Source organism: Empidonax traillii, unplaced genomic scaffold (assembly GCF_003031625.1).
Source record: "Empidonax traillii isolate 1590-97213 ecotype Southwest subspecies unplaced genomic scaffold, ASM303162v1 scaffold222:size850627, whole genome shotgun sequence".
In the NCBI taxonomy this organism is placed as follows: Eukaryota; Metazoa; Chordata; class Aves; order Passeriformes; family Tyrannidae; genus Empidonax; species Empidonax traillii.
Genome location: NW_020955415.1, coordinates 191249 through 202127, shown reverse-complemented (window position 1 = coordinate 202127; position 10879 = coordinate 191249).

Sequence of the window (10879 nt, the reverse complement as noted above, 5' to 3'; positions counted from 1 at the left end):
CCTTTTTACCCAATGCATCTTCCTGCCTTCCTGGTTTTAGATCATGATTATTGTCTTTCAAGGTCCATTTTACACAAATATTTATCTGTACAGAATATGTACTAAACAAACTTGTCACCCCAGAAGAGGACATTAATTTAGTAATGATTCATACCCTGTCTAGATTCTGTTTAGGGCTTTGAGAGCTACCCTCCCCTTGAGAAATCAAAAGCAATTTTTATCTTTCCTAGCACTCCTGAGGTATAAGTTTTGTCAAAAGCATCAAGAAGTGGAGGTCAGCATGGCTGAAGTTCGTCTGTCACTTTGCCTTTCTCAGTAGAGGGAGCTGCTCCCTGCTCTTCTCCAGCTCCCCATAAGAATTATCTGCAGTTTGCCAGGCAGTTCTGGGACATGGAGTGAGGACCAGGGTTGAGGCAGGGCATATATGCTGTCCTTCAGCACAGCAAGTGCCAGAATTTGGCTTGTATGATGTGTTTTCAGCAGATGGAAGAAGAGATTTGAAAGGGCTATGGCCGCAAACAAAAATTAAAACCAGTGTTTTCAAACATGGCCCTTGCATGCCCATGTGCTTACAGCAGAATTTTGGAAGCATTCCACATTTCATCCTTTCCAAAGGGAGAAATACTTACTGAATGAAAACACTATTTTTTAGCAGTTTTGTTCTGTAGCAGAAGTTGTAGCTTTTGTGCCTGTATTTATCAAGGCTGGAGTATCGGTCTATCTGCACTAAATTCTGTAAAGTTTTCCCACATACAAATTAGAACCAAAGACGGCTCCCAAACAAGGAACTCTCCTTGATTCACCTGCCCTCACACCAAGGAGTTTAGAATACAGACATCTACCAGATTTGTAGCAGTAACGAATCTAAAAACTTGTGAAAGCACTTGATCCTTTCAAACCCAAATTTTACCTAGGTTTGAACAAGATAGGAAGACACGTTATTAGAACTTATATAAATGTGAGATGCAAAGGAAAAATGTGTGTGAACTACAGGCTTTTCTGCATGATTTTCTAACAGGTTGAAGCTATTGCTAAGAACAAAACAGGAATTTAAAGCCAACACAAGGATCATATTACAACCTAAAATTCAAATTATTAATGCAATAGTAGATGTTAGTTTAGAAAACTAACTTATCAAATGAAAATATCTGAAAAAATATCCTCAGGTTACTGCAGTGGAAGTTTCCTTCCCAGGTAAGTTTTATTTGGTTCACAGTAAGCATGAACATTAATCAGTGCGCTAAAACATATCTGCTTGGAAGATTTGTTTTTACTTTGTAACTGAACCTTTTCATAAAATAAGAAAAAAGGGAGCAGGAGGAGGGATCTCTAAGCAAAGAATTTGAAGGTCACTCTAGCACAAAATCTGCATGGTTTTACGTAACCTGCAGCATATGAATATCTTCCAGTACTTGTAGCTGCTTTTTATTTTAAGTAAATTCCCATATTCTATGATATAACTACCTTTGTGTATTTTCAGATGTTCTTTTATATCCTTCTTTTTTAGCATCATTGTGCAGTAAATATAAATCCAATAGATGTTGTAGTTGGATGTGAAACGTCAGTTGAGAGGCTGTCCAAGTTGGAAGTTGAGACTCTGGCTCTGGCAACAGTTTTCTGCTGAGCTGTAAATGTAACATCATGGCAAAGGTGACAATAGTGATCTTGGTTTTGGGTACATAGATTATTTTTCAATCAGGTAACTTAAGCCAATCATTTGATTGCTTTGCATATTAGGACCTGAACTTAAAGTAAACTTTGATTCTTGTCAAGGAGTTGTGGAGAGAAGAGCCCTGTGAAATTGCATTCATATTGACCTGAGCTTTCCAGATGATCTGATTCATTTCTGCTCCAAACCTTTCAAAAGCCCTTTCTTCAGTAAGCTAATAAAATCTGTTTCTGGAGGTATTCTGGGCATACACTACTAGAATTTAATCCAGACTCATATATGCACATTAATGGTGGATACTCCTTATCTGAAGTTCTACCTACTGCTTTCTAATGACTTCAGTTTGACATCTGAGAACAAAGCATACAGGGAGTCTCTTGTTTCCCCATTGTCATGTAATGGATGGCAGGTAAGCTTTCAGTGTAGCATATATTACTTGGGAGGAAATCTTGTATTTAAAGATCATGGCTCAGTAGGGGATCTTGGTTTTGTTCCCTTTCTGAAAAAGCTGTTGTATCAGTTTATCTTATAAATCTTATTTATAAACTATCTGTGCACTATGGAAACAACCCTCAGCACTGCTATGCTCCAGACACCGCTCATTCTTCCTATAACCCACAGTGAACATACTTCTAGGAAGGCTCAGAAAAATGGTGGTTTAATTTTTCTATTTGTCTTGTAACGTTTGTGTAACTGTTCCTAACATTTTTGGAATTGTGGCTGGAATAACAATCCTTCTCTTCTTTCACCTACCGTACCAAGAGATAACTACACAAAGTCATACAAACTCGTCCAGTGTCTGTGATTCTCATCACAGTAATTTAAAACTGAGCTGTATGCAGTTTGTCTAGCAAGGTCACCAAATTATTTTGGTACCGTAATCACAGCTTTTATGAATGTCCTTTTAATCTACAGGACTGCTTTAATCAGTTTTACACTATTTTTGAAAGGAAAGAACTTCCAACTGAAAAAGTTTTCATCCACATGAATATATCTGAATCTAAGAGAGCACTCCTCTTACTTTTTCCTGTATGATAGACCAACACATGCTGCAACTTCTGAAAAGCCTGTGTCACGTCTCAGAGTCAAATTTCCCACTTGTGAAAATGGGTAAAGGTTTGTTTAAATCAGTAGAGAAACACCTAATTGTACCATTTGATTATCCAATTATGAGGATCTCACAGAATCAGCTTTCACTTGTCTTAAATACTAGCTGGATTACTTAGTCACGTATGAGACCTGCCTTCCTGCAGGTCATTTATTTTAGCAATCTTATTTTATCCATTGTTTGATTTCTGGTATTACTTCCAGAGAAAATGTAAGAAACACCTTTATAAGGAGTCCTTAAACCACTAGAACTGCATCAGCCAAATTAAGTGCACGAGCAAATACAAAGACCCTAATGACCTTAAAATGATGTCTCATAGTGAGAAACTGAACTGCCATCCTCGATAAATCCAAGTTTTCATCATTTGTTGTTTTAGAAATAATAAATGGGGTAAAAAGGAGACAGAAAGTAAGGTTCAACAATATTTCTCCAGAAACTTGAAACAAAACCTCACAGTACCTGGAAAAATAACGTCTGGCCCTGAAAAGGGAAATGAGACACTATCCAAATGCAGATATTTTTCAATAAAGTATGGCATTATTTGTCATCCCAAAGGAATAATCTAGTTTTTTCAACATTTACTTTTCTTGGCGTGCTGTATCTAATGGTCTCAGGAGTTTTCACAGAGATACGTGTGTGCAAAACCTGCACTGCAGGATGCTCTTCCTTCCGGGGCAGACCATTAATATCCTTAATGGAGGTGGATTCATTTATTAAGGGGGAAGTTCTAACACAGCAGAAGTTCTTGATGAAGATTCTGTTCCTTTATAAATGCAGATGCTTACTTGCAGCTGAAAGACAACATTCATTATTTTAAAAATCCTTCTGATGGATTTTTCTGCAGTAGCTGAACATGATAAAAATAATAAATTAATCTTCATAAAAATTCTGTGAAGTTGTCTGAATGTTTAGAAGAATGAAAAATCTGAATGTTTAGCTTTGAGCAAAAACATTCAAAATGTTTAGCTTTGAGCAAAAACATTCAAAACATAAGTGTTATTCTCAACATCACAAACACAGTGGCAAAACCTGAAATCAAGAACTAATCTGGGTTAGTTGCCTGTGCTGAAACCCCACTACCCTCTCTTAGAGAATAGTCATAGAAAAAGTTTGCAAACTTGCTGGATATTCAGAATGAGCTGTGGCTCCAAGTTGCCAAGTTCACATCCCCAGGAATGTTCATGTTTGAGTCATCTGCCTTGCAATATGAAGAAAGAATGAATTGCTATCTGCATGAACAGAAATTATTTTCGTGTAGAGCCTATCTGTTGCTCTGCTGGACTGTAAATGGCAATTACTTTTCTGTGATCTATATTTCAGTGCCCTACTGACAAGTAAAAGCATGCACAAGTAGTGAAGTTTACTGCCAGTACAAATGAGCAGCTGCAGAGAAATTATTTATTACACCATGCCACAGCTCACAGAGTAAATTTGGTTCAGATGCTGAACAAATGGTTTGAATTTTGTTCCAAAGGATTATGTTAGTGACATAACTGCTGCCTCTTCAGGAGTGAACATTGCTTGAACAAAAGGCAAAGTTCAGATTGATGAAGTTTTGCCTTTTTTTTTATCCAGTTCATTAGCAAGGGACCTAGGCAAGGGAATCCCATATGCCTGGTCATAGAATTAGAGAACCATAGAATATGCTGAGTTGGAAGGGACCCACAAGGATCATCGAGTCCAACTCCTGGCCTTGCACAGGACACCCCATGAATCACACCGTGTCCCTGAGAGCATTGTCCAAATGCTTCTTGAACTGAGACAGGCTTGATGCTGTGAGCACTTCCCTGTGGAGACTGTTCCAGTTCCCAGTCACCCTTTGGGTGAAAAATATTTTCTTAATATCAAACCCAAACTTCCCCTATCTCAGTTTCATGTCTTTTCCTCCAGTCCTGCTACTGGTCATGAAAATAAAGAGACCAGTACCTACCCCTCCAATTCCCCTCACAAGGAAGTTGCAGACTGCAATGAGGTCTCGCCTCACTCTCTTCTTCTCCAGACTGAACAGACCAAGTGACTTCAGCTGCTCCTCATATGGCTGCCCCTCAAAGCCCTTCATCATCCTCATGGCTGTCCTTTGGATGCTCTTCAATAGCTTAATATCTTTTTTGTATTCTGGCACCTTAAACAGTACACAATACTCAAGGTGAGGCTGCACCAGTGCAGAGTAGAGCAAGTCACATTGCTTGTATCCTCTAGCTACCGAAACTTGAAAGATAAAGAGACAATAGCTCTTGTTCAGTATTATGTGCAGTGCTATTTATCCTGGTGTTTGGTATTGCCATCCTGGGTTAAAAGCTTCATTAAAACATATTATAAGTTATTACCATAATGTCCATTGGCTTTGAAATACTCAAAAGGATTTGTGAGGGTAATACATTGCTGTCAAAGTTTCTTCCAAGCCTAGTTTTCACAATAATCAGGTGTAGCTGGCTGTATATTATAAAAACTGTATATTAGAAAAACAGTAGAAGAATATTATACTGCTGCCAAAAGCAACAGTTTTACAGATTTTTGGAAACAAATCTTTTCCTTATACCCCCACATGATCAAATTAGACTGCAAAATTAATTTAAAAAAATCACAATGAAAATTTTTGTTGGACCAAGCATATTAGAGTGAGAGAAATAGAAACTGGGAAAACAAATGGGGAGGAATCAGACCGGAAAACTTTCTTAGCATCTTCTAGATTGGACAAGTTCATTCTATGACATTCAGGGCAGAGAGTGGTGAGAGAGATAAAAATGGAGAAATGGTAGCTGTGAAAAATGTTCACCTGACAGAGCCAGGATTTCATTTGGCACAACCAAAACTGTTTCATCCAATGTGGCCATGGAGAGCATCTCTCACGCTGAAAAAAGAAATTGCCTTCCATAGTATGTCTCCCCATTGTGTAGTAGCCTATGAAATATCTTATGCCTCAGACTACCTCAGGAGGACTGCAGCTTACAAAGCCTCTACTTCATTAGTGTAAATACACGCAACATCCAAACCAGGAAAGGAATGTAGAAGGAGAAAAAAATAGTTACCGTTTTTAAGGGATATGAACATTAGAAGCAGCTGATTGAAAACTGACAGGAGCTAACAAAATCATGAAAAAATTAAAAATAAATGAATTAAATGGAAACATGAGGGTAAAGAAAGATAAAATATTCCAGAAGAAACCTACAGGTATAGATAAATATATCAAAAGGACACTTATTGCTTCTCATTAGAAACATGTTCTGGAGTAAAACTGAGCTAGTGATGCTTTTAATTCTTTCTAGGGCTTTGAAAATTCTGTGGGATGATGATACATGGTGATCTCTTGTGGAAATGCTACTTAATGTTTATCCTGAGCTGATTCAAAACAAGCCATCTAAGCTTAAAGGAAGAGACTGCTCATCACTGGAAGTTTTAAGTGGCCACATGTGTTCTCATCTAATGGGAAGAGAGAAGTGTGTCCTGTCCTTCTGTGTCATGCATGGCCAAGATTAATCCTTATTGTCACAGCAAGCAAACTTCTACTATGATTGCTACGGTGATCTGGCATTTTAATGGCAGCTGAAGGAGTAACTGGCTCAAGACCCATTCTTGGGAACATAAACAGGCAAATACCTGTCATGACAGGTTATTTTTCCCCCCATTTTATCAACTTCTGGAGATTAAACTCTTGAAAGTGCTGTTGGTCAAACTGGCAGACAAGGGAATCAATGACTTTCAGCCCTGGTAGCTGGTGGGATCCAAATGAACGGATGATGATGGCACGGTGATGGTTTCCAGCTCCGTGAAGGAAAACTCCTGCTGATTTAGAAGTTCTGTTTGATGAACACCACATGTCTATACTGAATTTTCTCCTCTATTTATTTTAAATTTCCTATAAAAGTCATTTCTATGGGAAGGGATAAAGAAGCTATGTGCTTAAAAAGAAAATCAAACTGCAGTGCTTAGAAGTATGTTTATTCAACTGTGAAGTTCACTGTTGAAATAGGGACTGACAGACGTTAGCCATATTTTATCATTACTCTCGTGAATGCCAGGACTAGAAGTACTCAGAAGCAGCTCATGCCAACAATAATCTGAGCCATCAGCCCTCAGTTGAATATGTACTGAGAAGATTTATTCTTCCTTTTTTTTGGCTTTTTTTTTTTATTGTTCTTATTCCAGACTTCCCACAGCAGATCTTAATGAAAAATATTCCAAATTTCAGTGACAGTTCCAAGTAACTGACAGATGGAACAAAGTGCACTGAGGACTTGATTCAAGGAAGAGGACACCTGAGATAGAAGAGATGTAGGTGCTTACCTTTGATACTGCACTTCTCAAGACATTCTGTCACCTGCAGCCTAATACTGGACAAGTTTAAAATGTGTTGGCATCCTAGTCTTTGACTTTCTAAGCAGTCAGATTTTGACTTCTCTCCTGTCCAAAACAGTCCTCTTTGTGGTAATGGTAATCACGTAGCAACCATCCCACACCTACAACCTAAGAGGATGCCAATCTTGAGCAGCCTTCTTCTGTCTGCCTTGCTTGAAGGTGTGAATTGCTTGAAGGCAGGCGATGGGAAAAGGGCACACTTCCTTCAGGATGGTCTCATGCACAACATGCAGCAGCAATGGCCTTTGTCCTCAGTCTGGCACTGTATCCCTTTAATGCCCCAGTCCCACCTGTGCATTGCTCAACCTGCTTGTCAGATATTTTGTCCGATGAGGGTGAGAACTGCAAAGGGAACCTGTTTTTGGGACAAGAGAAAGCTTCCCCCCTGTTACATGTCCCGTTGCCTAAAAATAGAGACTCATTTTAACATGAGAGCTGTAATATGCTCTTTAATTTCACCAGAGGAGGATTAGCTAAACAGCCCACTAGATCACATATGCCTCATGGCTTGTACAGTGCAGTCATGATGAAGAAAAGATTCAGGACTAGTTCTTGACAGAAGGGATTTTTCAGTTTTATGTCTCTTCCTGACTATCTCTGTCATCTTCTGAGAAACACACACACACACACACACACTCATTTAATTAAACTGTTGAAAAATCTTGAGAAAAGCAGAAAGGTTTCAAGATTCACTCCAGGTCAATGCTATGTTCAGCTACAGAGTCTGTTTGTATTCTCATCACATAATGTTCTGCCTCTGAAAAAGGAATAGACACAAACCATCTGATTGATTAATGGGATGCCATTACACACAGTGTCATTATAAATGTGTACAGTGAACTAGTGACAAACAGCATAATATCCAAGCATTTTTTGTTAGATTTACAAATGACTTCTACTAATGTATTTGAAAAAAGTATTTCATAACTTCTCTGTCAAGGTTTTGTAGGCTGCAAGTGCAGGTAAAATTCTTTGAAATAGTGATTTACTGCAATTACCTAATTTCCTTTCAAATATATTTATATGCATATGCAGAGAGTGTGTGGGATTTTATGAAGGAGGGAGAATTAATTCAATTTTTTTTTTTTGTTTCTGTACAAATAAATCCCTATGAAGCTTTGGAGACAGAGGGAAAAGAGGAAAAAAGAGTAGAACTTTTATGTTTTCCAGAAGTTTCTTGATATATCAGTCCTGATTTACTGCACCTCTAAGAACTTAGAAGGGAGGTTAGAGATATTTTTTCCCACTGGGGAAAGCTGAATGGGATTGCTTTAGAGGATTACTTCAACAGTATGCAGGAGAGCGATGTCCACCACAGCTGTTTGAGAGATGTTGCTTCTGCTTGAGAGGTAAGGCAACATGTTTCTTCACCTCTCCGACAATCCTACTGCTCTGGAACCCTAGCTTTGACCCAGAAATTATGAAAATATGTTTAATAGCAGTGCAGAGAATGAGTTGCAGAGCCATTTATAACAGCCAAAATAATTCAGTCGTGACCTCTTCATGTTCCCATAAAACTGTTTTTCCCTTGGCATCAGGAGATGAGTCAGCAGTAGTGATAACAAGCGTTAGAGAAATACTGGAAAAAACAAGTGTCCCAAGTGCTTTGGCAGTGAAAAATTAAGCTTCAAAGTGATTTTTTCATGGAACATTTTTTCTCTCTCCAGGACCCCAAATTGACTGACTATATTAAAAAATGAAGAAAAAGGTGGTGGGGGGGAAAGAGAAAACAGGACTTGGATAATATTTCTCAGTGTCTGCCAATATCTAATATGCTTTCGGAAAAGTTGCGTAACACAACCTACCAAGAGAGCCCCTTTTGAATAGAGCTTATAATCCTTTCTATTTGGTGCTGTGTTTGTGGTTTTGCAGAACTGACCCCCAGGGCCTCATTTTTTGACTGGTGTAACAGGCTGTATTGTTTCTTAAGCCTATATGGATGAGGAAATTGTCCTCTGAATGCAGCCTGACAGATCATATGCCTGACCAGAATTTACCATCACTTTACCATCAGATCAAATATTTGGGAAACCTTAAATGTCCTCTTTGCTGAAGGAGAATCTTTGCCTCTAGTGATCAAATATACAGCTAGAATGTCAAGGGACTTGCAATATGAGTGTTATGTTTGAAATAATTTAAACAAACCATTGCAAATATTATTTTCTGGTTTGCAGTGTTTTCAGTCTAATTTCTTTAGGTATTTTAATCTACTCTGCATGAAAAGTTAGAAGTGGTGTCGCAAAAAGTTTTTCACTACAGATAAGAGTCAACAATTTAAATTTTCAAATAAAGGAAAATTACTTCTAATATTTATCTAGTTTTGTTTTCATGGCCTTTGGATAATGGCTATGAAGAAAAAGGAAAGGAAAATTGTTGTGAAATAATTTTTTGGCTCTTCTTCACGACAATGAAACACAAAACTGAAGAGATACATTCCTATGTGTGAGGTAGTTTATGTCCAGGGACCTTTTCAAGGCTGAGACCAACACTGAAAACTGCAGCCTGAGTCTGAAACAGGCAATTTGCCTTGTGAATAACAGTTTGGCATGGATGCAACATCATCTCTTTCCTAGCTACCATCCAAAGCTACTGTCTTTGCATTTTCATTCATGTAAATGCCCCACCAGAGTCCCGTCGCATAGACACAGGTTGTGCATGGTCATACCATGCCACTGACAAAAATCTTGTCAAGTTGGGTCTTTTGCTGGCTGGGCTATGCCCATTTGATGCTGGAGGACTGTGCATCCACCTGCTCTGGGAGCAGATCCAGCAGAGAGTGACAAAGATGATTAAAGAAGAGGAGCATCTCTCCTATAAGGAAAGGACAAAGGAACTGGGCCGGTTCAGCCTTGAGAAGAGGTGACTGAGAGGGGACCTCATCAGTGTCTATAAGTCTCTGAAGGGCGAGTCCCAAGGGGACGGAGCCAAGGTCTTCTCAGTGGTGCCTGGCAGTAGAATAAGAGTCAACAGTTGGAAGCTGATGCACAGAGTTCCACCTGAATATGGAGAAGAACTTTACTATTCGGGTGGCAGTGCACTGGAAAATATTGCACAGGGCTGTATTCAGAATGTTCTTAAACATCTCCAGTGAGGGAGACTCCACAACCTCTCTGGGCAACTTTCTCTAGGATGACCCTGCTTGAGCAGGAAGGTTGGACCAGATGAACCACTGTGGTCCCTTTCAACATTATCCATTCTTTAATTCTGTAATCTATCCCCTCATATCTAGTGTAGAATTTTCCTATGCTGGTGCTCCATGTAGCTGGGACAAAGGGAGCTCTGTTCCACCTATCTACAAAAATGTAACTATCCATAGGTCTTCTGATAAACAGAGGAAAGAAGGGGCTTTGGGCATTCTTGAAGGTAAGTAGCAGCTGAACTGGGGTGTTGAGACTTTGAGACTGCCTCTGAGGGTGAAAAATTGCCTGTTTTTAACACTCTGCAGAAAAATTTTGTTGCTGTGACTCTAAAATGATGTTTATTGTAATAGTGATTCTAAAAGAAGGTAGGTGTTTCACAAGGTATTCCCCAAGAATTTTGCCCTCAACATCTTCTACTTGAAACAAGTAAGTTTGAAAAAAAAAAAAAAAAGACCATTGCTTTTTTGTTTTATTGTTCTGCCTGGCACTGTGCAGAATGTTTGAGAATCTGACTGCACTGCAACAAAATTTTTGTCTTGATCCTCTCTCCTCATAGTCATGAGGATGTCCATCAAATTAGCTGGGATTTGGATGAAACCTACGGAG